This window comes from Pocillopora damicornis, chromosome 9 (genome assembly GCF_964200805.1).
Source record: "Pocillopora damicornis chromosome 9, jaPocDami1.2, whole genome shotgun sequence".
Taxonomy (NCBI): domain Eukaryota; kingdom Metazoa; phylum Cnidaria; class Anthozoa; order Scleractinia; family Pocilloporidae; genus Pocillopora; species Pocillopora damicornis.
Genome location: NC_142678.1, coordinates 8300914 through 8325858, shown reverse-complemented (window position 1 = coordinate 8325858; position 24945 = coordinate 8300914). Strand labels below are relative to the sequence as shown.

At 38.3% G+C, this 24945-nt stretch overlaps 2 long non-coding RNA genes across 3 annotated transcripts in view; both read right to left on the bottom strand.

The window, feature by feature from the left end:
- The window catches only part of LOC149039944 (uncharacterized), a 46784-nt gene extending 22352 nt beyond the window's left edge, over positions 1 to 24432 (bottom strand). The window contains exon 1 of the long non-coding RNA XR_016179838.1: positions 23857 to 24432. This is a non-coding gene — a long non-coding RNA (uncharacterized LOC149039944). The remainder of the gene's footprint in view (positions 1 to 23856) is intronic.
- LOC149039945 (uncharacterized) lies at positions 1012 to 2680 on the bottom strand. Of its 2 annotated transcripts, none has more exons than XR_016179837.1 (3): positions 2549 to 2680; positions 1427 to 1480; positions 1012 to 1216 (listed from the first exon to the last, which is right to left on the bottom strand). It is a non-coding gene; the product is annotated as an uncharacterized LOC149039945 (long non-coding RNA). The 2 variants fall into 2 exon arrangements; XR_016179836.1 differs by lacking the exon at positions 2549 to 2680 and adding an exon at positions 1868 to 1917.
- Positions 24433 to 24945: the final 513 nt, after the last annotated feature.

Genomic DNA, 24945 nt, shown 5'->3' with positions numbered 1-24945 from the left:
ATATTGGTGAATATTAGTGAATATTAGTCTCCTAGTAACGAGGTTGTTGCGAAGGAAGATCGATGTTAATGCGCAGCCGGTTTGTTGCAGCAAATAGCCGTAATATACGACGAGCTAAACGATGGCGTCCAAGTTTGGAATATGTTTATTGTTGTATGGTGAATCGTTCGTTAACAATAGAAATGGTTTTAGATAAAAAAAAAATTAAAAAAAAAGGAAAGTCAAAATGAAGAATTTCCATGTGGAAACTGCTTTTAAGATTGCTGGCGAATAGGAATAGGGGAACAGGGGAACACTGGAACTATGATTTTTACGACAATTGTTCATCGCATGGTAAAAAGGTAATTTTGCTTAGTTAAAGTTTGTAAATGTTTTTGTCATTCGGTGTGTTGTTTTGGTTGCATTAAGATGTACGTATTATAATCACAGTTCAAAGTCTTGAAGAGTTAATATTGTTGTCGACTTGAAATCATTTTGTACAGAAAAAGACCATCGTTTGCAAGCTTATTTATTTGGTGATCATTTCCTTTATTCTCATGACCTTAATGTGTGATTTAGGGCCATCGCTGTTATTCCTGTTGCAACTTTGGCTGAGAAAAATGCCAAGTGTGAGGATTTTCAGGGCGCAAACTACCTCTACGTGGACAACGGTCCAAATCGTAGCGTGCAGTCTTGACTTCTTCTTTTAAATGGATGATATTTCGTTCCCCATACTATACCTTATAATGTGTTCAAATTCTCATACAATGGTTCCTCTCGTAACTTAATTAGCACCGAGTCATGCATCATGTGACGCTTTCATGAATTCATCGTTTTGCTTTTTCTCGAGACATGAGCTTCGGACGCCTTTTGTGTGACTAATATGTTTTTTCATTGAAGTGACAGCCAGTTTTGAGAAGTAATATTGATTAACAAGATAACATTTTATTTAAAAAAAACATGGGTTGTCATAACTGTCACAATTTGTTATTGGAGTCTGAAATTGAATGCATTGATGACTCTTTATAGCTCTTTAGGTCATGTATAGGCTATATCAGGTTGCAAATGTTTGAAGTTATGCCATTAACATATAATGCAGCATTTTGATATGAAGCTCAGTACATAATGGTGTAGAAGAGTATACTAGGAAGGTAATGAAGCAGAATCTTGTTTATTCGTCCTCAGCATCATTTTCATCAGACGTTGCTGACATCTTCTCAAAGTTTGATGTGGCAAACTGTGGGAAAAGAAGTCATTAACAGAAGGAGTGCATCAGAAGGAAGATATGACATTTAAAGTGGGCATAAAAACTTCACAAAGGTGTATGATTATTGCTCTAGTATGTAATTGTAAATTTTTGTGTTTTAACTATCAATGGTAATTGCCTTTCTTGTCTAATTGTAGTTGTGATTGAATTTAATTGTAAACTACATGAGTCGAAACTTACTGTTTTGCACACCTCCAACATATGATTAACAAAGACTCTGTTTTGTTGTGAGTTCTGTGAAATATAGGAAAGATAATTTGTCAGTAAAATGATGTGATCCACCTTAACCCTTCAACCACTAAGAGTGACTAACATCTAATTTCTCCTAACAACATCACCTTTGAACCAAACATTAAGGTCATGAGAATAAAGGATATGATCACCAACTAAAGAAGCTCTTGATTGTTGAACAAATTCTCCTTGTCAGAACCCTGGGAAATGTCTAGGAAGTAGTATGGAGATTATTCATACTGATGCTAGAAAGGAGAGGGTTAAATAAATACTTATAGTTGGTTGACAAGATCTACAGAGGAAACCTGCTTTTTAGATTAAATTTGTGATGTCAGTGTATAATCTTTTAAAAAATGATCAAATGAATACACAATTAAAGAATTAAACTACCTTGAATTAGGTTTTTCACTGTACCAAAAGTTCATTTAAGTTTTAAAGAATTTTGTTGGTTCCTTTAACTCCTAGGATCGAGTGCCCAAGACACAGTTTCTCTATACAAAATCAATACAATACCAAGCAGACAACTAATGAGAATAAAGACAAATATTAATCAGAAGATTATTACTTGATCCAATACCAAATTCTCCAAACTAACTGAACATCAAAAGAACTGTATGACAGTCAGTTAGGAGAGTTGCCAATGAGATCCTCAGAGTTAAAGGGTTAAGATTGTATTTTCTATTAGAAATATTTGAAAAGTGTTACCATTATTTAGCTTTATTGGTAATCTTCAATTCTCGGAATCAATTAAAAAAAATTCACTTATCATGGCTGGTGATTGGCACAACAGATTACCAATGGAATTGAGTTGGGTGTGAATGTTCGCTAAATTTTGAATCATTACTATTAATGATTACTTAATTTTCTCAAAGTGATCTAGAAATGAACTGAAAGGCAACTGTGGCATCTAAAATGTTTCCACGAAATGTTTTCACAAACAGCTGATATAGTGAGTGTTAACAACATAAATCCTAATTGAAATGAACTGAACTGTCTTGCAACAGTATTATTTGTTTATTGTAAGCAGAATTAAGCAGTAATTTACAAGCTATTTTATAACTATATTCTTACAGTGCCATTGTACATTTCTTCTCCTCGTTGCTGCCTGTGTAGCATGTTCTGCCAAAAAAAATTGCATTCAAGTCTTAGTACTTAAGTTAAGTTTCTTTGCAATGAAAATTTCAATTGACAGACATCTTGCAGATCTTTTGGATGTTTATTGTTCTGTGATTGGATTAAAGGAAAAAACTTTCTTATAAGTTTGTGTGTGTGTGTGTGTGTGTGTGTGTGTGTTTGTGTGTGCGTGTGTGTGTGTGTGTGCACTATTGTAAGCTTCTTGGGATGGAGTTCTTGTTGTTGTGAATGGTGTCCTTAGGAATGGGCTGCAGGCATACCCACTGTCTCTAAGAAGAACAACATCATCGAGAGAGCGATGGTTGTTTTTCAATTAACTGCAAATGTTACTGGTCCAGAATACGTGGCGATCATGAGTACTTCCTGGCCAGCAGGAAAGAACATTGGTAAATATGCCTTCAAATTAAAAAATATTTTTGTTGAGGTTAGAGCTTGGTCCTCCTTAAATGTTTTGGTTTGTGTATGAATTTTATCTCAAATGCCTAAAATTTTGTTTTCTTTAGGAAGTCTTGGTACTCAAATTTGAAAGTGCCTGACAAGTCTTGTCCAGGAATGACTCCCACAGGAGAGAGAGTTACCCCGCAGTAGTCGGGAAGACTTAGCTGGCCCCCCAAGAGCTTTAGCTGGTTATGTACTGTCTTAACAACCTAAGAAACTGTGTAACAGTTGAACTTTGGCCTAATGCCTACTGGGCCACTTTCACTTACAGAGTGCAAAACGTTAAATTACTGGAGTAAAAGTCTAGGCACCTGTTTAGGTACACCACGATTCCTGTTTATTTTCTCTTGGACCTTTTAGTAGTTTGATTGTTTGTTTGTTTCTTTTTTGAAAAAGAAAGAGATTGTGGTACTGGTAACTAGACTCGGGACCTTCTGATTGTGTGGAGGAGAGCAGAATACAGTATGGCAGTTTGTATTGACTTTGTATCCATTACTTTGTGTAACATATACATATAATTATCAATCAATAATCATGTACAAGGGGAGTAAAAATCCTTTAAACAACACCAGACAGTCACCCAACTACACCAAAGCACTCTGTGTCTATAGGAAACTATTTAGAGTCCCTCGACAAATTATCAACTTAAATCTACTTCAAATCCCATTTCTGGTCAATATCCCCAGAAATGTTAGAGACTGATTTTACGCACACCTTTATTTTCCTAAACATTTTTACACCTACATGCAATCCCCTAGAGCTTGTGGAAAATTAGTTGGACCTCTTTGTGTAGGATAAGGGATTGCATTTCTGGATTCAGTGAAACCTCAGAGAGATGTAAGGAAAAAAGGACAAGTACAATAAAAGTTAGAAATCTTTAAAAAAATTTCTCAACTTAGCATAGTAAGCAAAGTTACGAGGACCTCTATGTGGTACCCTTGGAAAATGTTGAAATATTCTACCACATGATCAACCCTTGATCTTCTTTAGGCCAACACCTACCTCAGCAGAGTTAACAATTTCAGTAGCAGAAATGAAAGCATTGTGATCTGGATAAGTGCACCTGACCAGAAGAGTCCAAATTGTGTTTGGATCCCAAACATATGCAAGTTCTGCAAACCTTGTCCCATCCCCAATTTCATGCTTCACTGGCCCCCCCAACCATCTTTCAACTCATCAGGAAGCAAGTGGTCACGTTGCTACTAATGGCCAGTCGTTTTCTGGCTCATTTCTGGAGAGGAGCACCAGTTCTTTTACTTCATCTGATAGGCCTAAGAAGTAGTATGGGATTGTTCCTTAATTACCACAATGTGGTCAAGGTTCATCTCTTGATTGCGTCAACCCATAGTGACTTAAACGGTCATTACCAAAACAAATCCGGTGATGTTTTGGTTCAGAAAAATCCAGTTCTTTCAGTAAAGTTTGTACATCACACCACTTTTTGGCTAGTGAGCAGCACCATCCTTATTTCCACTTCTATGCAAATCTTTACACCATAGTGAAAGTTGTTTGAAATGATTTATGGAGCATCCCATTTTCTGTTTCATATCCACTGAGCGAGGTATCCTGTACAAACTTCTTTGCATTCTCTTCCTCATTGTTACCAACAGAGTCTGCTTCAACATCTCTTAGCTCTGACTCCATATCATCCTTACCATCTGAACCTAAATCACAGCCACTATTGTAGTCAGTGAGAAATATTATCGGAATCATTGCCCGTGCGATCGGCACTAGCACAAAGACTACTAGGGCATGCAAACTCTCTGCAAGAGTCCACAAAAGAAAGATCACATTCAAGTTCAAATTTATGCTCTTCATATTCCACAGGAAGAGTAGATTTTAGAATATTCTTATTTTCCTTAGGTTTTCTCCTAAAAGTAGCTAAGTTAGAACAGTTTTTGATGTCATCAGGAAGGAGGTTCCAGGATAATGCAGCTCTGTGCTTGAGGGAAGATCTGCCTACTTCAGTTCTTGGCTATGACTCTTGACACTTAAGGGCTTTGCAAAGTGATAGGTGGTCTCAGGTTTAACTATTAAGTAATTGAGGGATTCGACACTGTTTCCATAATAGATAGTATTTGTGATAACTGTAATGTTCATGATAGGTCAGTGGTTATTTAGTTAAGTGATCCGGGCATTTGTTATTCTTTAAGAGATATATAACAAGATCACATGTGGTAACCAAGTTTTGTGTTTACCGAAATTAAAGCTGTTTTGTGGAGTAGTTCTTGCCTGTTTCTGCCGTGGACATTATAATAACTAAAAGTCTTTTGATGTAAAATGAAGTTATAAAATTTCCAGTGTAGAGCATTCATGATATCATCACAATGGATATTATGGGGTAGATTGTAAATAATTCTGTTTGCTAGTAAATGAACTCGATCAATATCATCTATTAATACTGAAAAACAAAACCCCTAAATTACAATGAGGTACAAAACACTAGGGATAATTGTTTTGTAGTAAACAGTTTCAAAGATTGGTTTCCGTAAAAACTTTATCTGTTTTAAAACTGCCACATTCTCGCTGGACGACCTAAAAACATTCACAATGTGCTCTTAGCATGCCCATGAAAGCTTGTTGTCGATTGTTAACCCAAGACATTTAGATGATAGTTTTTACTCAATGGTACCATTACTGTATTTCCAGTGTGGCGAGGGGTCAATAAAGGGCTGATTCAAAGTCCTCAGTGCTTCAGACTTCAATTTGTGGGCTATTAATCTGTCAGACTGACACCAATGTTCACAAGCCTCTCCCATCACCTACTGTGCAAGACACTGCCCGAAAAGTAAACAAACTGGTTAATAAACTACACTACTTGGGACACATCAACCAAAAGACTCACAATTAGCCTTAAACAACCACGTATACCAGAATTTTACATGCTGAATAAAATCCGTAAGAAAACACCCGTTGGCACACCAATCTTCTCTGGGAGTAGTGGTCCAACAGAACATATCTCTAGTTTTGTAGACTCAACCTATTGCCATAAAATAAGAGTCCTATATAAAAACACTATGGACTTTCTCAATTTTATTGAAAACACGCAAATTCCAGATGATGTGGTCCTAACCACACTTGATGTTAGTCTTTCTACACCAACAGTCATCAAGAAGAAGGAATTGATATTGTTTGCCACTATTACAAAGATCACTATGAGCAGAAATTACCTTTCCCTACAAGTGATTTATGGGAACTAATGTAGGTTATGCTTAAAGAAAATTCTCTCAATTTGAATGAAAAACACTTCATACAAACTCACGGCAACGCTATGGGAACTAAAATGGCAGTCACTTTTTCTGTTATCATCTTGGCAGACCTAGAGAAATGACTGGTATTAGCTAGTCCACTTAGACCATTCATCTGCAAGAGGTGGAACATTCCAATAGAGGAAATTTTTATTTTTGTAGACTTCGCCAACTCATTCCACCCCACAATCAAGTTTACTTCTGAAATGTCACCTGAACACACTGTTTTTCTTAGCACAGAGATATTCAAAGGACCTCAACTCTTAAAATTCTCGATTCACAAACCCATATCAAGCTAACTGAAACTTTTCAGAATACTCACTTCTCATCCTGTCACCCTTTTAAAACAAAAAAGGGTTTTATCAAAGGAGAAGCACTGTCTGTTAAGAACCAACTCAGTAAAGGAAAATTTTGATAAACACAAACGAAATCTTCAGCAAAGACTCAGAGGCTATCCTGTGACGTTTATGCATAAAATCCATACTGGAGTTCAGTTCTTCAGAACAAAGACCCTTTGTAACAAAACAAAGAATGTTAAAGAAATTTTACCGTTTGTTACCATGTATAACCCGGCCACACCAAATCTTTAAAAGGTTCTCATGGAACACTGGCACATCATTCAACAGGAGCCTAGACTTGCACATATCTTTTAACCAGCCACCCATTGTATCTTACAGGAAGGAAAAATTAATCATACCGCAATCATAAAAACATGTAATCAAAGAAGCACCTTCAAAAGGTTTGTTTTCAACTCAGAGGAAATTTACATATGATCGTTTTCTGCTAGCAACAAGCTCAGCTGACCGCAACTCAACTGAGCCAACAAAGCTAGCCCCTGACCATTCCTTTGAACCTTTTTAGTTGATCATTCATGGCGACAGGGGAAGTTGACGACTCGTAGACTTTATTGAAAACTAATATAGCTTTTAATGTGAAGATGAAGTTGTCAATGTTCTTGCCAATTGTATTGTAAGAATAAATAAGCTAGCAATAAATAAGCTTGTATTGTAACAATTGTGGTATCATCAGCAAACAAGAATAAATCACCACTTGTTATCAATTCTGGAAGGTTGTTTACAACAATTTGGGCCCAAATATTGAACCCTGGGAAACTCCTTATGTGATGGTTTTGGACCTGGACTGATATCCTGATACTTGGACAAACTGTTTACGTGCAGACATGTAATCATCAAGCCATGAGAGCAGGTCACCAGCACAAGGAAAAGCCGAGGGGAGAGCCGAGGGATTGCTGAAGTAGAGTAGAGGGAGAGTCCATTCAAATGTTAAATACTTGAGCAAACTATGCTAGTATTTCTTTCAAAGTTTATTTTATAACTAACCTTAAGAGGGGGGAGCCAAGGGAGGACCTATCCACATGCTAAATGCCTGAGCAAACAACAGTAGTATTTCTTTCAAAGCTTTATCTCAACACTGACCCAGGATTACAGTATCTAAACTGACTAAAATATAATGTTCAAAATCTAAACTGAAACGATGGATGAACAATAGTAGTAGCAGTAAAAGAAAATAAATCTTTGATTACAAAAAATAATCAACAAACACACTATGTAACGAATAATTTTTTCTGCATTTCTCCACCAACCTTGATCTGTAACGGTTGAAACAGAAAAAATAAATTTACAAATGTAGAAGGCGGAAAACTACTACCAATGAAAAGATTAAGAATGTGGTCATCTTGTTGACGTTTCCACGGACTAAAAAAGTTTGCTAAAAATTTATGTTTATGGATAATTACTCTAATGGAGCTTTTATCTTTTAAGACCCTGATACGTTCACGCTGCAATACCACATGTGGTGGCATTCCACAAATCAGTATCAACCATCATCAGGCAAATCGTACAGTATTCAATTATCTCTTCATTTTTTGGTTGAAGGCCATGTTTCCATCAAAGATAACAGGGTGCTTATTGTTTTCAGCGATTTCCAGACATTTCTTCCTTGTGTAGTAAAATACACCTCCACAACTTTCCGGTAAATAATAGCGGTAACTAAATCAAATCATATTTTTCTTTTATGTGATAAGCATAGACCTTGTCATTGCATCACCAACAATTCTGATTTTGTAACCACAATAGAAACTCAAGGTCCTCTGATACCATTTAATACTGCCTCCTTTATTCAATAAAAAAGGTAAATTGATTTATTAGCTAATGTTTTGGTACATGCAGAGCGTTGTTTACAAACGTTTTCGAATTCTTTGCTGTATCAGTGTTCTATGGGTAACAATACTGTATCTTTTGTTAATTAAAGGAAGAGGTAAATTTAAGCACTGATTTATTAACTAAAGTCTTGGTATACGCGAAACGTCATTTACAAACATGTAGATACATTTTTTAAAATTCTTTGCCCCATTAATGTTCTATGAGTAACAATACCGTATCTTTGGTTAATTAAAGGAAAAGGTAAAATAAAACATTGGTTTGCTTAGCTAACGTTTTGGTACACACAAAACGTTTGCGAATTCTTTGCCATTTCAGTGTTTCATGGTAACAATACAGAATCTTTTGTTAATTAAAGAAAAAGATAAAAAAAAGAGTTGGATCATTAGCGAATGTTTTGGTATACGCGAAGCGTTGGTTACAAACGTTTTCAAATTCTTTGCCTTATCAGTGTTCCAGGGTGAGGATACCATTTCTTAATCAACGAAAGGATCCCTACATTTCATTTACCAACATGAGATTGTTAGTGAATATTAAATAAAGAGATGGTTTGATATAAAAATACCTAGTATTTAATTTCGAAGTACACTTGATTTTTCAGTTGAATAATTTGCATAAAAGAAGAACCATGATGGCTGAACCTGAACAAATTTCGTAAGTAAATAAGGTCAATTCACGAATTAGATTTTTTATACAAACTAATAGATATTATTTGTTTCCGTTTAGAACCATGCTTTTTCATACATCTTTTTGGGAACGACTAACAGAAAAAACCTGAGGTAATGGTTTATTTAGCTAACAGCAAAAAAGAAACTGTTGCAAGGGCACATTTTGTAAATCATGTTATATCGACTTTTTAAGTTTACTCTTGTATGTAGTTCTTGTTATCTTGGGTGCTCTCCACAAAGGAGAACATAAGTCCCATTTGTAAATGAGGTTTTATTTAATAAACATTTTTTGTAAATCAAAATTTTTGCAAAGCTGCCCCCATACATGCCCTCCCTTTCCCAAACTTGTCCAAAAGTCAATTGCATAACATAGGCAAAATCCAATCCTTGCCTGATCATGTCCAGAATTCATTAGTATAATGTCTATAAAAGCAAAATTACAAGTATTGCTTTATTCTACACCAGCAGTTGCACCTAACTGACTTTGAGATAGCATCTTCCCGCTTTTTTAGTACAAAGAAGACAATATGGTCACGAAAAGTCCATACCATGACGATGTTAGGGACGAAGAAATGATAGCGATTGCAGAAGCCGTTGAAGCCATAGAAGAAGAAGAATCAAAGGCTCCCTCATTTGAATTACAGTTTACCCCACAAGGATCCCAACGTACGTGGAAGAATATTCTTCAAAATAAAAGATATTCTGCTGCGCTTAGACAACTGTGCACCCCACGTGGAAAGGTAAGACAGGAATCATTAAATCATGCAACGCTATGTGACATAGAATATTTATGACTGAAAAAAGGATCATTTGTTTGAGAGATAATACAATGAACACAAAAAACTGAGAGACAACCAAGCAAAAAGCGAGAGAGATGCAAGTGAAAACCTGGCAAAAACCGAGAGTAATTAAATATTCACTCACTTAACTAAAATGATTCCTTAAGGATTTAAAACAGAAATGAATGTGATGCAATTTTTGTTATAGGTCGATATGTGACACTCTTTGCGATGCAGAACCGCATCACCATGTGCATTTAAATATGCAGTCCAACGAATTTACAATCTACCAGTTTTGATGTGGGGGAAATGCGTGTGGGTTTGGAACGTTTTAACGCATATCTAGTATCCCTGGCCAAGAAGTTAAATTCAAGTAATTTTTCAATAATTAAAATTTTATTTTTATCTAATACTAAGCTGTAATGATAAATTTTACATGGTATTTGTTTCAAACGTGAATCCTTTAAAATAAACTGATCAAACCATAACAAAGGTTCCCAAACTAGATGGGAAGCCAAGATCAAAATCCAATTTTAATCTTGGGAAGAAAGCTAAACAGACTCTCTTACAGAACAAACATTGCATACTTCAAATAAAGAACCCTGAAGACCAACTATGTTGTGCCTGGGCCATCATCCTTACTATGGCTCATCTGCATAAAGACAAGAATTATATGACCTGGAACCATTATGAAAACATACGCCTTTATCCTCATGTCCAACTGTGATAAGCCCACAAGTTACATCAGGACGCAGGTATGTATTTAAAAAAATCTATTTTATATTGTATTGTTAGTATTACTAGTAAACTTCATTTTCATTTTTTACAGGTGTACCTGAAGGTCCCTGTAGATTGAATGAGACTCAAAAATTTCAAACCATTTCTGCTCCACATACAAAATTAAGATGTTAACCGTGGACTATCCCTTCATGGTTGTGTACAAAGATCCAACAGCATGTAATTGGATCCTGCTTCTCGAAGAGGATACTTATTTCCACAGTTGCATTTTGTATATAACTTTTTTGGAAAAGTCGTATTTCTGCCACGAATAGAACTGTGGTCATGACCAAGAAAAGTTCCGCCATCACCCATCTGAGGGGTGCAGATGCCCCACCTGTAATGACTGGATCTGCAGACCGAAGAGTGAACAGATACCTATGATCACCTGTGAAGATTATAACAGGAAGTTTTAAGACCTACATTATCTGGCTATCCACAAAGATGAAGGCATCCACAAGTTTCTTCAGAAATGTTTAAAGTGTTTCAACCCCAAAATATATATATATAAAAAAAAATTAAAAGAAAGATAAAAGATCGACCCAAATGCAAGTACTTATAAAGATCCTCCAATCCAGAATGAGGCCATGATTGATGAAAACAGTTTCCACTGCCCCATCCTCATCTGTGCCAAGACAGTTGAAGACAACCACCAACGTGTGTTTCATGGTGACAACTGTAGTGCAGAGCTCCTTGACTTCCTGAATGAGCATACCATTAACCAATCCAGTGAAGACCGAAAAGTGATATGTGTATTTCACAATTTCAAAGGGTATGATGGAATTTTTATCCAGGAAGAACTCACCAAACAGAAATGCGTCATCGACAACATAATCACCAATTGAACAAAAGTCAAGTCAATGTCCGTGGGTGACATCACCTTCAAGGACTTATAATGTTTCTTACCAATGGCCCTTGCCTCCTTTCCTGCAACCTTCGGATTAACTGAGCTCAAAAAGAGGATACTTCTCTCATTTTTTTAATCGCCTTGAAAACCAAACCTATGTGAGACCTATTCCAGAAGTCAAGTACTATGATCTGGGGGATATGGCAGCCAGGAAAAAAGCTGGGTTTGCATCCTGGCACACAAACCAAGTGACAATGAATATTGAATTTAGTATGAAGAACAAGATGATTGCTATGATCAGAAGTTCATAGCTGAATTCTGGGTAAAAGCTGATTTTGACCTCATTGAGAAGTGCATCACCATCGCCACAGCCTGTCGTCGGCACTGGCATAAGCTTCATCTCACCCCCAAGACCAATAAGGCCGTCAAACAACCCAGAGGATGGAATGGCAGCCATTCTACATGTAGGAAATTGTGGTGAACAAAACATCATTCTACCCCCTGGTCAGGAAGCCAGACACAGAACCATGTTTGTGGATGGTTCTGACCCCATTTCGCAAACAGTCTATGAATTTCATGGCCGTTTGTGGCACAGGTGTAGTAACTGTTTCCCTGTTTGCAAACAAATTGCTTGGAATCTTGGGGACAGGATGATGGAGGCCCTTTACCAGGAAAAAAATGAGAAGACTGCCACCTTAAAGGAATGGGGATATAGAGTTGTTGAGACGTGGGAGTGTCCATGGCACACCCAGATCAATGCCAACTTCCACATCTCAGACTATATCCAAACTCAGCAGGGTACCACCTCTAAATCCTCATGATGCTTTCTTAGGTGGCCGAACAGCGGTGATGTCCCTATACCGTGTTTCTGAAAACACTTAGGAGGAAGAAATCCCCTACGTGAATGTGATTTCAGAGTGCCCCTGGGTCAATTAATAAGGGACCTATCCTATTGGTCACTCAACCATCATCTACAACCTTGAGGATCAAGATCCCTCTTCATATAATGGTAGCATGTCTGTTGATATTTTGCCACCCACTGGTCTGTTTAATCCCATTCTGCCACTTTGTCATAAGGGGAAACTCACCTTTCTATTGTGTAGATCATGCGTGAAGGAGAAGTCAGCCAAACCCCTTTCACGATCGAGGGGTACACTGTGTACACTCCAAGGAGATGCGTATGGTACATGGTACATGGTGTAGTACTGAGATCATGAAGGTGCTGAACATGAGGTATCATATGCTCAAAATACATCAAGTCCATCACTTTCCTGAGCAGCAGAGAAAATGTGGACTTTTTGCCTCTTATGTCAATATCTGGCTCCAAATTAAACAGGAGTCAGGTGGCTGGCCCTCCTGGGTTACAGTAGTGGCCACAGAACCTGACCCAATGGTCCTTTGACAGAAGCAGGGGGAGTACCTGGAACGTTATCTGGAGAAAGGAGGGGTGTATTTGTTTTTCTATCTAAGGAAAAATGCGTGAAACAAAATGTTTAGTGAATGTTTTGTTTACTTGTACAGGTATGAATTTGGAAAGAGGCCAAATATCCAAGAACCCAGGGCCAAAGACTACCGCAAAATTAATGTTGAACAGTTTTTGGGGGAAGTTCAGAGAATCACTAAACAAGACTAAAGTCAGCCAAATGACTGAAGCCTTTGAACTGTTGAGCATTATCGCAAACCCCCTGAAAGATGTATGGGGATACAGATTCTATCTGTAGACATGATAGAGGTTATAAGTAGAAGAAGAGAAGTTATAAAACCACCTCTGAAGACGCGGACAAGGGTGGACGCACTAACATCTATGCGGCTGCCTTCAAGACCTGGCAGGCACGCCTAGAGCTGTACAAATCACTAGAAGTACCAGGAGACCGAGTCCTCTATTATGACATAGACTCCATGATATATTCCTGTAGACCTGGTCAATCTGAGATCCCTCTGGGAGATTATTTGGGTGACATGATCAACGAGCTTGATGATAACAATTATATCACGGAGTTTGTGTCAGGCAGAGCAAAAAATTATGGGTACCACACTAAACATGGGAAAGTATGTTGCAAAGTCAGCAACACCAAAGTGAGAAAAGCCCAGTGACATTAGATGAATACATCAACAATCACTCTGTTCCCTGCTCCCGGCACTGATTCCTGTAAATAATGCAAGAAGTCAAAGCGAAGAAATGTACAGACAAGTACAGTTATTTTTCTTTCTTAAAATGTTCTCAATGCCAAACCAAGATTGTGGATTAGCAAAGATGTGCGTTTCAACCGAGTACTTCTCTGCCATTAAGTCTGATAGCCCTCTAGCTCGACTCAACTCCTCAACATAGAGAGCATCCCGAGCATTTCCGGTGTCACAGAGCAAAGCACAAAGCAGCTTGTAGGGAAATATTCCTGAGTGCTCCAGCAATGATGTTTTGAACTCATCATTGGCGCCCAAAAAATATCTCAGCTCCTCATACTTTTCAATGCACAGATGAAGACACGACAGAGAGTCTTTGATTTTATTTTGCAATAAATACAAAATGGCGTACCCTAGAAGGATTTCGAACTCTCTTCTTCCAGCTCCAATATCTCTGGATATGAGTAGAGCTTTCTCCAAACATACTTCCGAAGCTTCATAATCACCAACAGTTCTAGACACTTTTCCAAGGTTTGTAAGATGTGCTGCTTCCCCTTCCTTATCACCAATTTCAGTTGAGATGACAAGCGCTTTTTGAAGATACTGTTTAGCCTTGTCGTATTGGCCAAGATACGCAAACACAATACCTAGGTTTCCGTAGTCAATTGCCTCCCCTTCTCTATCGCCAATTTCAGTTGTGATGACAAGCGCTTTTTGGTGATACTCTTTAGCCTTGTCGTATTGGCCAAGCGACTGAAACACAGTACCTAGGTTTCCATAACATGATGCTTCCCCTTCCTTGCCGCCGATTTCAGTTGTGATGACAAGGTCTTTTTGGAGATACTCTTTAGCCTTGTCATATTGGCCAAGCGACCGAAACACAGTACCTAGGTTTCCATAACATGATGCTTCCCCTTTCTTGTCCCCGATTTCAGTTGTGATGACAAGTCCTTTTTGGAGATACACTTTAGCCTTGTCGTATTGGCCAAGATACGCAAACACAATACCTAGATTTCCGTAGTCCATTGCCTCCCCTTTTCTGTCGCCAATTTCAGTTCTGATGACAAGCGCTTTTTGGTGATACTCTTTAGCCTTGTCGTATTGGCCAAGCGACTGAAACACAGTACCTAGGTTTCCATAACATGATGCTTCCCCTTTCTTGTCGCCGATTTCAGTTTTGATGACAAGCGCTTTTTGGAGATACTCTTTAGCCTTGTCATATTGGCCAAGCGACTGAAACACATAACCAAGGTTTACGTAGTCAGTTGCCTTCCCTTCCCTGTCGCCAATTTCAGTTCTGATGACAAGCGCTTTTTGGTGATACTCTTTAGCCTTGTCGTATTGGCCAAGCGACTGAAACACAGTACCTAGGTTTCCATAACATGATGCTTCCCCTTTCTTGTCGCCGATTTCAGTTGTGATGACAAGGTCTTTTTGGAGATACTCTTTAGCCTTGTCATATTGGCCAAGCGACTCAAACACAGTACCTAGGTTTCCATAACATGATGCTTCCCCTTTCTTGTCGCCGATTTCAGTTTTGATGACAAGCGCTTTTTGGAGATACTCTTTAGCCTTGTCATATTGGCCAAGCGACTGAAACACATAACCAAGGTTTACGTAGTCAGTTGCCTCCCCTTCCCTGTCGCCAATTTCAGTTCTGATGACAAGCGCTTTTTGGAGATACTCTTTAGCCTTGTCATATTGGCCAAGCGACTGAAACACATAACTAAGGTTTCCGTAGTCAGTTGCCTCCCCTTCCCTGTCGCCAATTTCAGTTCTGATGACAAGCGCTTTTTGTTGATACTCTTTAGCCTTGTCGTATTGGCCAAGCGACTGAAACACAATACCTAGGTTTCCATAACATGATGCTTCCCCTTTCTTGTCGCCGATTTCAGTTGTGATGACAAGGTCTTTTTGGAGATACTCTTTAGCCTTGTCATATTGGCCAAGCGAATGAAACACAATACCTAGGTTTCCGTAGTCCATTGCCTCCCCTTTTCTGTCGCCAATTTCAGTTCTGATGACAAGCGCTTTTTGGTGATACTCTTTAGCCTTGTCATATTGGCCAAGCGACTGAAACACATAACCAAGGTTTCTGAAGTCAGTTGCCTCCGCTTCCCTGTCGCCAATTTCAGTTCTGATGACAAGCGCTTTTTGGTGATACTCTTTAGCCTTGTCGTATTGGCCAAGCGACTGAAACACAGTACCTAGGTTTCCATAACATGATGCTTCCCCTTTCTTGTCGCCGATTTCAGTTGTGATGACAAGGTCTTTTTGGAGATACTCTTTAGCCTTGTCATATTGGCCAAGCGACTGAAACACAATACCTAGGTTTCCGTAGTCCATTGCCTCCCCTTTTCTGTCGCCAATTTCAGTTCTGATGACAAGCGCTTTTTGGTGATACTCTTTAGCCTTGTCGTATTGGCCAAGCGACTGAAACACAGTACCTAGGTTTCCATAAGATGATGCTTCCCCTTTCTTGTCGCCGATTTCAGTTTTGATGACAAGCGCTTTTTGGAGATACTCTTTAGCCTTGTCATATTGGCCAAGCGACTGAAACACATAACCAAGGTTTCCGAAGTCAGTTGCCTCCCCTTTTCTGTCGCCAATTTCAGTTCTGATGACAAGCGCTTTTTGGTGATACTCTTTAGCCTTGTTGTATTGGCCAAGCGACTGAAACACAGTACCTAGGTTTCCATAACATGATGCTTCCCCTTTCTTGTCGCCGATTTCAGTTGTGATGACAAGGTCTTTTTGGAGATACTCTTTAGCCTTGTCATATTGGCCAAGCGAATGAAACACAATACCTAGGTTTCCGTAGTCCATTGCCTCCCCTTTTCTGTCGCCAATTTCAGTTCTGATGACAAGCGCTTTTTGGTGATACTCTTTAGCCTTGTCGTATTGGCCAAGCGACTGAAACACAGTACCTAGGTTTCCATAAGATGATGCTTCCCCTTTCTTGTCGCCGATTTCAGTTTTGATGACAAGCGCTTTTTGGAGATACTCTTTAGCCTTGTCATATTGGCCAAGCGAATGAAACACAGCACCTAGGTTTCCGTAACAGGATGCTTCTCTGCGTCTGTCGCCAATTTCTGTTGTTATGGCAAGGGCTATCCCAACATATTCTTTCGCTTTTAGGTTTTCACCAAGTTTATAAAGCATGATTCCAGACTCGCTATATAAGTCAAACAGTTTCCTCCCGTATCTTTCCGCACTTATGTCGTCAGAGATATGACGATAAGCGCTGAAAAGAACGGTATAGATGTCGCTGTAAAATTGTAGCAGTACTGAATCAAATTGGTCTTTGCTGTTTTGATCGGTGCTATTTAGCAAAATCAAACATTCGCTGCATATCTCAATGGCTTTCTGAATGCGATCTGAGTTGAGCAAGAACAGGGCAACAAATAAGGCGATGCTCATGAAAGGTGTCATGGCTTCTGCTGTTAGGTTTCCATTGCCACCCTCTCCTGTATTCAGGGAAACATTATTTTTAGTAACACAATACTAAATGAGTCGATAATCTGGACTAATAACGAGTCACTACAACCAGGAACACACATGTTCACACACACAAAAACGGGCTGGGTCGATTACACCCGGAAACTATTTGTAACAAGCTGAAAGTGTTAGAATTCACAATATCCCCTTAAAACAAAAAAATAAGTGAAGATAAATAAGTTTGTCACCTTTCATTTAACTCAAGTTGTGATTTTTGCGGAACATTACATGACTTTAAAGTCTCAGTACAAAGATAAACAAAACTGACAGCATTTATCTTAACTTTTACAATGAGAACTTTTCTTATGCATAGTTTTTATAAACATCATTAATCAACGGGGTAAGTTTTGAAATAAACATTGGTGGGCTATTACAAAACTATTTGGCTTTACCAATTGAGTTGACAATGTAAATTGGCCATCGTAATGAGTTTCTGAAGCTGACGTTTCGAGCGTTAGCCCTCCAATAGAGCATTTGATAATCTTGAGGAATCAATGATGTTGTGTTGCTAGTATTCCGCAAAGAAACCAGTAAAGAGTGGTCTGCCGTATAAATGTAATGCTTCGTTTTCTATCTGCATTTTTACCGGCCGTCAGAACGTATTTACAATAACGCGTCTTGGAATCAAGCTACATGCATTCAAGTTTTAAGCGTTTCAATTGTTAAGCTAACGAGAGAGATAACCTTTTACAACAACTCTCTGGAAGATTTCTTGACATTCCACAATATGACATGGAATATTTGAAAATATTGTGAGGCCTCAGAGTTTTGAAGAACTCCGGCTTTGTTGCGAATTCATTTCATTCGGTGGCGATTTTTGCACAACATAACATGACTTAATAGTCACAGGACATGACGCGACTGAAAAAAAAAACAAAAAAAAGATTATGGACAAGATTATAGGAAATCAGTCAAGTAACGTTCTGTTCTCCACAGAAAATACACTACCTTTCTTCGTGAACTTTCAGTGTCATACGCGGACTTATCTTCTTACGCAAGACTTTGACGCTTTAAGTTAATTATTAGAGTGGTTTAGCAAGAGGACGGGAACGTCATTTCAGAACGGGAAAGCGCGCGGATAATCTGGACACGACTCTATTTCGACTTCCGGTGTTAGCGTTGCCGTTCTCCCCATCAAGTTCAGGACGTCATTTCGCTGGTTTTCCCGTCGTGATCAAAACGCCAAGTATTTGCGTTCATTGTGTACTCATAAACGAGATGATGCTGTTTGGAATGATTTCAGAACTCATTTCCAATATAACCAGGTTACTTTCTTTATTTTATTCGGTGAATTTGTCAAAGTTTACCGCTACATTTATTCTGGATTCCCGAAAGGAAACACGATCGTCAGCAAGCGATCTAAGATTTTAGGACTCAGTTACCTTTTGTAATTGAGCGTGGCTTTAAGCAACGTAAGGGCTTTTCTTTGATACATTTCTTAAACCATGTATGAAAACTCCAAGAATGGTTGCTGTTAATTTTATCGTGAATCATGTCATTAATAAATTAAGCTTGCTTCATGTTGAAGTTTATCAAAATGAAACAACACGAAGGTTACCTGCTATATTATTCATTGTTATTTGTTGTCATTGTCATTTTAACCGTGACTAAAAACTGTTCTGCGAATTGAAGTCAGAGTTAAAAAAAATTTGAGAATAGCTCGGGTTTTGCACTTTTTTATGTATTTAGTTTTTGATCAGCGCCGGTGAAAACTAAGACAAGAAAGTCATCTACGAAAGAAAATAACAATCAACTTGATTTCGGCACGGCTTTCTAAATCTATTAATTTGATTCAGTCTTGAACGACTTTATTCGTTAAAAAAAAATCAAATTAAACAAAAACAAAAATAAAACAGAAACGAAGTCTGATTCCTCAGTCTAACCGTTTCGTTGGTGACTAGTTTGAGCGCATTTCATTTGTTCATAGTTAAACGGGAACTCATTGTAAACAACTCCATCGTTGGGTCGCTTGATCTCTAAATGTTTTCGTCATAACTTCTGATAACTCCGTTCAAAATGCATTGCAACTCTAAGAGGGTGGTGCTCAAAAGAGGTGTACCGTCATGATTGAGATGAATATTCAGTAAACAAGGGAAAAAACCGCGACGATTTAAATTCCAAATTATACTTTACAAAATTATGAAGAAAAACGAGTAGTGCTAAAATCTAGAAGCACGAAACGAAATGACAGCGATACAAATCATAGAAAAAAAATTATTTAGTGGGCTTCAAAATCTGATAGACTCGAGACTAGAATGGAATAATTTCAAAGTTTAACCGCCCATGTGGATTCATATTAACTACTCACTTGTAGTAAACTATCCTCGGTTTGTGCTTGTTACACCCTCAAAGAGGATAATTTCGTTGTCCTTCGAGTGGTCTACGAAACCGAAAAAATTCAAAGCTGATAATGATCCTAAAGGGCCAAGGTTAGGATATTCAAGAACGAAACAAAAGAACAAATATAGCGTGGACGGTTTGTTGAAACGACTGCTAAGTCACTTTTCAACACAACGCGACGGCGTTCTCGACCCAGTTTCTTCTCGGCATTTTTGCTGCGCGTGCCGTTCTGAAATGACGTTCCCGTCCTCTTGCTAAACCACTCTATTAATGCAAATTACGACCACTGGAAAACCACGAAATCATATCCTATGACATCAGCAGCGGAGTAAATCGATTTCCTTTTTTTAAAAAAATTAATGGTGTAATTTTCAAAACCATCATTTTCTGCAGTTTTTATCCAAAAAGTTTGTTATCAAACAGGTCAATGAGTCAATCAAACTATCAAACAGTTACACAATTTACGCCTCCTTTGTCAGTCTTTTAATGCAAATGTTTTACTTTTCTTTCATAACCTGGATGTTCTTCTTTTATCGGAAATTGTGATTTTTATGATCGATTGGTAATGAGACTTTGTGTCGTCCACTTCAGTCTGTAATCATACTCGCGATAAACAAATCGGACTCCCGCCGCGCAGTCGTCCGACTTTGTCATCAATGGTATAATTACAGACTCTTCTCAGTCCTATTACCGGTACGTATACGTGACCCTCCACGGGGTGTCAGGGAATGAGGTGAACGCACGTACACGGCACGTTATAACACGCTATTGTTATTTGTTACAATTGATTTTGGAAAGCATGTTGTGGCTATTGCTCATATCTGGTTAACACGGTAGAACTTTGTTTCTATAACACGGTATTTTTTTTTTGTTTTTTTGTTTTTTTTTTAAACACGCTAAGTTCCTGTTTCTTAACACGCTAGCTTATCTTGTAAAACCCAGCTTACTTTGTTACTCGTGTTTGTCAGCTTCTTAATAAATTATTGTGAGAACGGTGTTTGTAGAGTATATTACTTACCGAATATAAGCGAAAATGAAGAAGATCTACTGTCCTATCCGAAAGTTGTTATAAAAAAGGAAACATTCACGGCAAATCACGGCTCTTTCCCTCAGGATTTTCACAAGGAATTCAGTGAGCATGAAGTGTTTCACAAGGTTCAGTGGAGCTCAGTTTGAACACATGAATTACTTTTTTAAAACTTAACTCTAACCTTGTAAAATATAAATCCTTATCGCTTCACGAAGTTAATAAGCCCATACTGAATCTTTGTAAATACTTTAGCAAGTAAGTTACTTAGTTGTTATAGCTGATGAAAAACTAGGTACCTCTCCTTATGTTAGAGGTTGGTCTCAAGGAGAAGCCCAATTCGTTCCTTCCGCTAGAGCATAAGGCAGGACGAGAAGATAAACCAGTCGCGGTCAGATAAAGTTTCAGAAATGCTGTAATTGGTCCTGTTGGGGGCCAAAAGGATAGCCCAAATTGTTCAGCTTAGGGTTAGGGTTAAGCTAACCCTAAGCTAACCCTAAACCCTAACCCTAACCCCCCCCCCCCCCAGAAAATTTTGAAATCTAGAGGCTCAGAAATGCTCTTCTAAGCATTTCCCGTGGCATTTTTCTTCAGAAAAGTCAATCTTAGACCAAAATCAAGACGAGGCAATTGCCTCGTCTTGCCTCATGTTAGCTACGGCCCTGTGAAGTGCAGCATGTATGCAGATGACATGATGAAGTCAGCAGGTGCCACAAAGAAAGCAGTCAATTTAGCAATTCAACTGCGCAGGTTGTTAGAGAAAGGCGGTTTTCGCTTGAGGAAGTGATATAGTAATGATGGAGAAGTGCTGGCTGCGATCCTGGAGTCTGGAAGAGCCAAATCTGTGGTTAATGTATAGCTTGAAAGACTTCCTATAGATAGTGCTCTTGGCCTCAAGTGGAATACAGAGAAAGACAAGTTTGCATTGGAGGTATTGGAGAAGATATTACAGCTAACGAACCAGAGACCAATGACACGAAGCGGGATTGTGTCAGCTGTTTATCCCATCTTCAATCCCTTTGGATTCATCGCGCCATATGTCATGAAGGCCACGTTGCTGTTGCTAACACTCAGTAGAAAGAGTTTGGGCAGGGATGACCCATAAGAGGAAGATGACAACTGTTGGATATAAGTAACTTTGATCTCGTTTTTTTTATGATCGAACAGAACTTACGGCTTTACTGATCACGTGAAGAAACTCGAAAACCTTTTTGTTCCGGCCTTCAAAACGTATATGTAATGAAACTTCCTAGGATCAAGCATCCTTATTTCTTGTTCATGAATAATACAAGACATTTTTAAATGTCTTGCCTAAAAGCTTGAATTATTTTCTCTTAAAAAACTGTCGAAAGGAAGAGATGCAGTGAAATTGACCGTGAAGCGAATCATAAAAGAGTAAACAAAGGCAAAGGTTCAAGATGAATAACCTAAGATTTCATTTTGGGAACTTTGAGAATCGATTATTCCTTTTCAAATCGAAAAGTTTGTATTAATACAGAACAAATTTTCAAGTGCAAACCTAAGATTAATATTTAGGTATTATAACTTTTCGCAAGTTTGACGTCGGAATCCAATATAAATATTATTTTCTCTTAGGCGTAGATTGCTTTTGAAATTCATGGCAAGGTGAAATTGACTGTAATTAGCGCTCACGTTGTATGTGAAGTCTTACATGCTGCGTTTTAAATATGATTGTCCACATGATGCCCTAACGTCGATTGCATTTACCCTTCCATACATGGCCTATGAAATTACAATGTTTTGCCAGGTGATGTCACAAAACTTCAATCTGGAAAAACGGAAAAGAAAGCAAGATTTGACCGAATTACACTTGATCTACTCCCTTAAGTTACGTTGGGGTTAATGTCAATTTAGTCACCGGAACTCATTGTAAAGGACAATAAAATTTCGATTAGTTCAACCTATTCAGTGAGCACGCAGATCGTCAAGTGAAGTTCTTTATGTTATTTCATAATTTTTCTTCCTTTGACAACTGGTTCTTCGTAATATTCAGTAGAGTAGTTTGGTGGTTACTGGCGTGTCGTCGATATGAGCGTTCGCTTATCTCACGGTTGGGCAGAGATAGTATGCTTGGCTTGTAAGGGTCATAACTTTTTAGTGACTGGCCAAGGGGGAAACTGGTAAGTCTACTGTGGTAAGGGAAATAATAAGGAATTTTCAAGCGGCTGCAAAAAGGTTTTTGTGGTATGTTCCAGTGGTATAGCATGCACGATCCTGGTGCCGCCTCTGCCGTGCATTCCTATTATGGATCAGGAATTCCAGACATATCACGGGGACAGCTGTCTGATTGGTTGATCGGGACGATAGATAAATGCGAGGTGTCACTGTGGGGATGGGAATAACAATGATGGCAAAGCAAGCTTAAAACGGCAGAAATCGCCAGAAACTACTATGGATGCACAAGATGTGTGTACTTTTATTGATTTTACGTATTAATTGTTAATTTCTCGAAATATTTCTCGTTATAAATCGACCATATTTCGCTCCCCATTTTATTCTCAATAACATGTTCAACTCTCGTAACTTAACACCAAGTCATACAACCCGTGACGCTTTCATGAATCAATCGCCTCTGCTGACATCAGTAAAGGACATTCTGCATGATAAATATGTCTTAACAGAAGGTCGATTTTAGTTTTTGATCACGTGATTGTGGACACCATCAGTTTCTCAAATTAGCAATCTTAGTTAATGAGGTTGAAATATATTGTAAAAAACCCTAACGGTTTGAAGAAAGCCATTCAACGGTGGAGATATCATATCAAATTCATGGGGTACAAATAGTCTTAAAATGAATGTAGTGACCACGCCCACTTCAACACCCCACTCAAATCGAGTGTAATTTTCGAATGTTTTACCATTGTGCGGATTCTCTACGGAAAAAGCACTCAATGTACCTCTGAAATATTAAACTATAATATTGTGGCTTTCTATTTCGCTAATTTTCTAACTTGAAGGTAAAGTTTTTCCCTCGTCATTTTTACCTTTTCTCCGAGCGGTTGCGTGAAATTAACAAGGCGTTTTTGATCAAAACACGACCGAGCGAAGGGTCTCGGGCGATATCTCTTTTACGCAGGCGCAAATTAAAAATGTACCGCCAGAATCAAAAAGAGGAACAAATTATCTTTGTTTTGATATGTAAAGTGTCGAACAAAAAGCAGATTTACCCTCGTCAAATGGCGTTTCAAAACAGCTGTATCTTCCTCCTTTTGATTTTTTCCTGTTTTGTAAGCGTGAAAGCAGTAGGAGAGGGATCGGGAAACTCAGAAAGCGCTTCGGGAATTAGTCTGCCATCCTTTACTTACAAGATAAACAAGTAAGATTTGTGAAGTTCGTTGAAGTACGAAGTCTAAATAAATGCCTTTTTTAAGCTTGTTTGCTGGATTTTTCGTAAACATCCCTGATTAGTTTTTTGTTTCAGCTTACTAATCTATACTATTTCAAAGCAATGTAAAGACGAAGACGGAGAACCTTGAGTCGGTCCTTTCAACAATCGTAAACAAAGTGTTTGAGCAATCAGGTATACGAGGTGTAATAATCAATAGCCGCACATTAGAAGTCTTCAGAAAGAAAGTATTCTGTCTTCAGAAGGCTGTCAAGAAAGCTAGTGATCGTGGCGGAAGGCAATTAAATGCGCTTCTTAGCAAGTTGGAAACGGGCTTTCGGTATCGATTTAATATCATATCGATCTCACTATCATACAGTTTTGTATCTTTCCTCCGTGGATTCGCCTTTTTAACGAGGGTTTATGTTGAGTATTCATTGCAAAATCGCTTTGTTTTTTTCTTTCGTTGGCTTGTCCGCCATTTTGAAAATTCGTAACGGAGAGCATGCGCATTACGTGGGGTTAGTGGTTGCGTACACCTGGAACCGAGAAAAACAAATGTTCGTCGCACTGAGGAAAGAGTTTGATATGGAAGCATCCGATCAAGGGTAAAGTACGCTTATACTATGTATGCAATCGCACTGATTTAAAATAGTCTTAGTTCCTGTGAGAAAATTAAAACATCTCTCTTCGTGGGCGCGCATCGTCCTGACTTATTTTCTTATTCGAGACTCTGGCGCTTAAACAGACAAAAAAAATTAAAGATTTGTGCTCGTATGCCTGTGTATCGCGCCCTATTTAGGTCGAAATTTTCAACAAGTAGTGGTCATATGATAAAATGCTTATTGACTGAGTTTAGTTGGGCCGAACGGGAAAATATTGGGCTCTCGGTCATTAAGCAAGGACCACGCTGCGCTCCTACCACTCAATCAAGAAAAGCACAGTATTTCCGTTTTGTACGTCACACTTTTGTCACTAATAAAGTAATTAAACATGAAAAATAAAAAGTGTTCTTCTATTTTTTTATGGGGTACGTTAAGCTTAACTGTTAACTCTTTGAAAGGT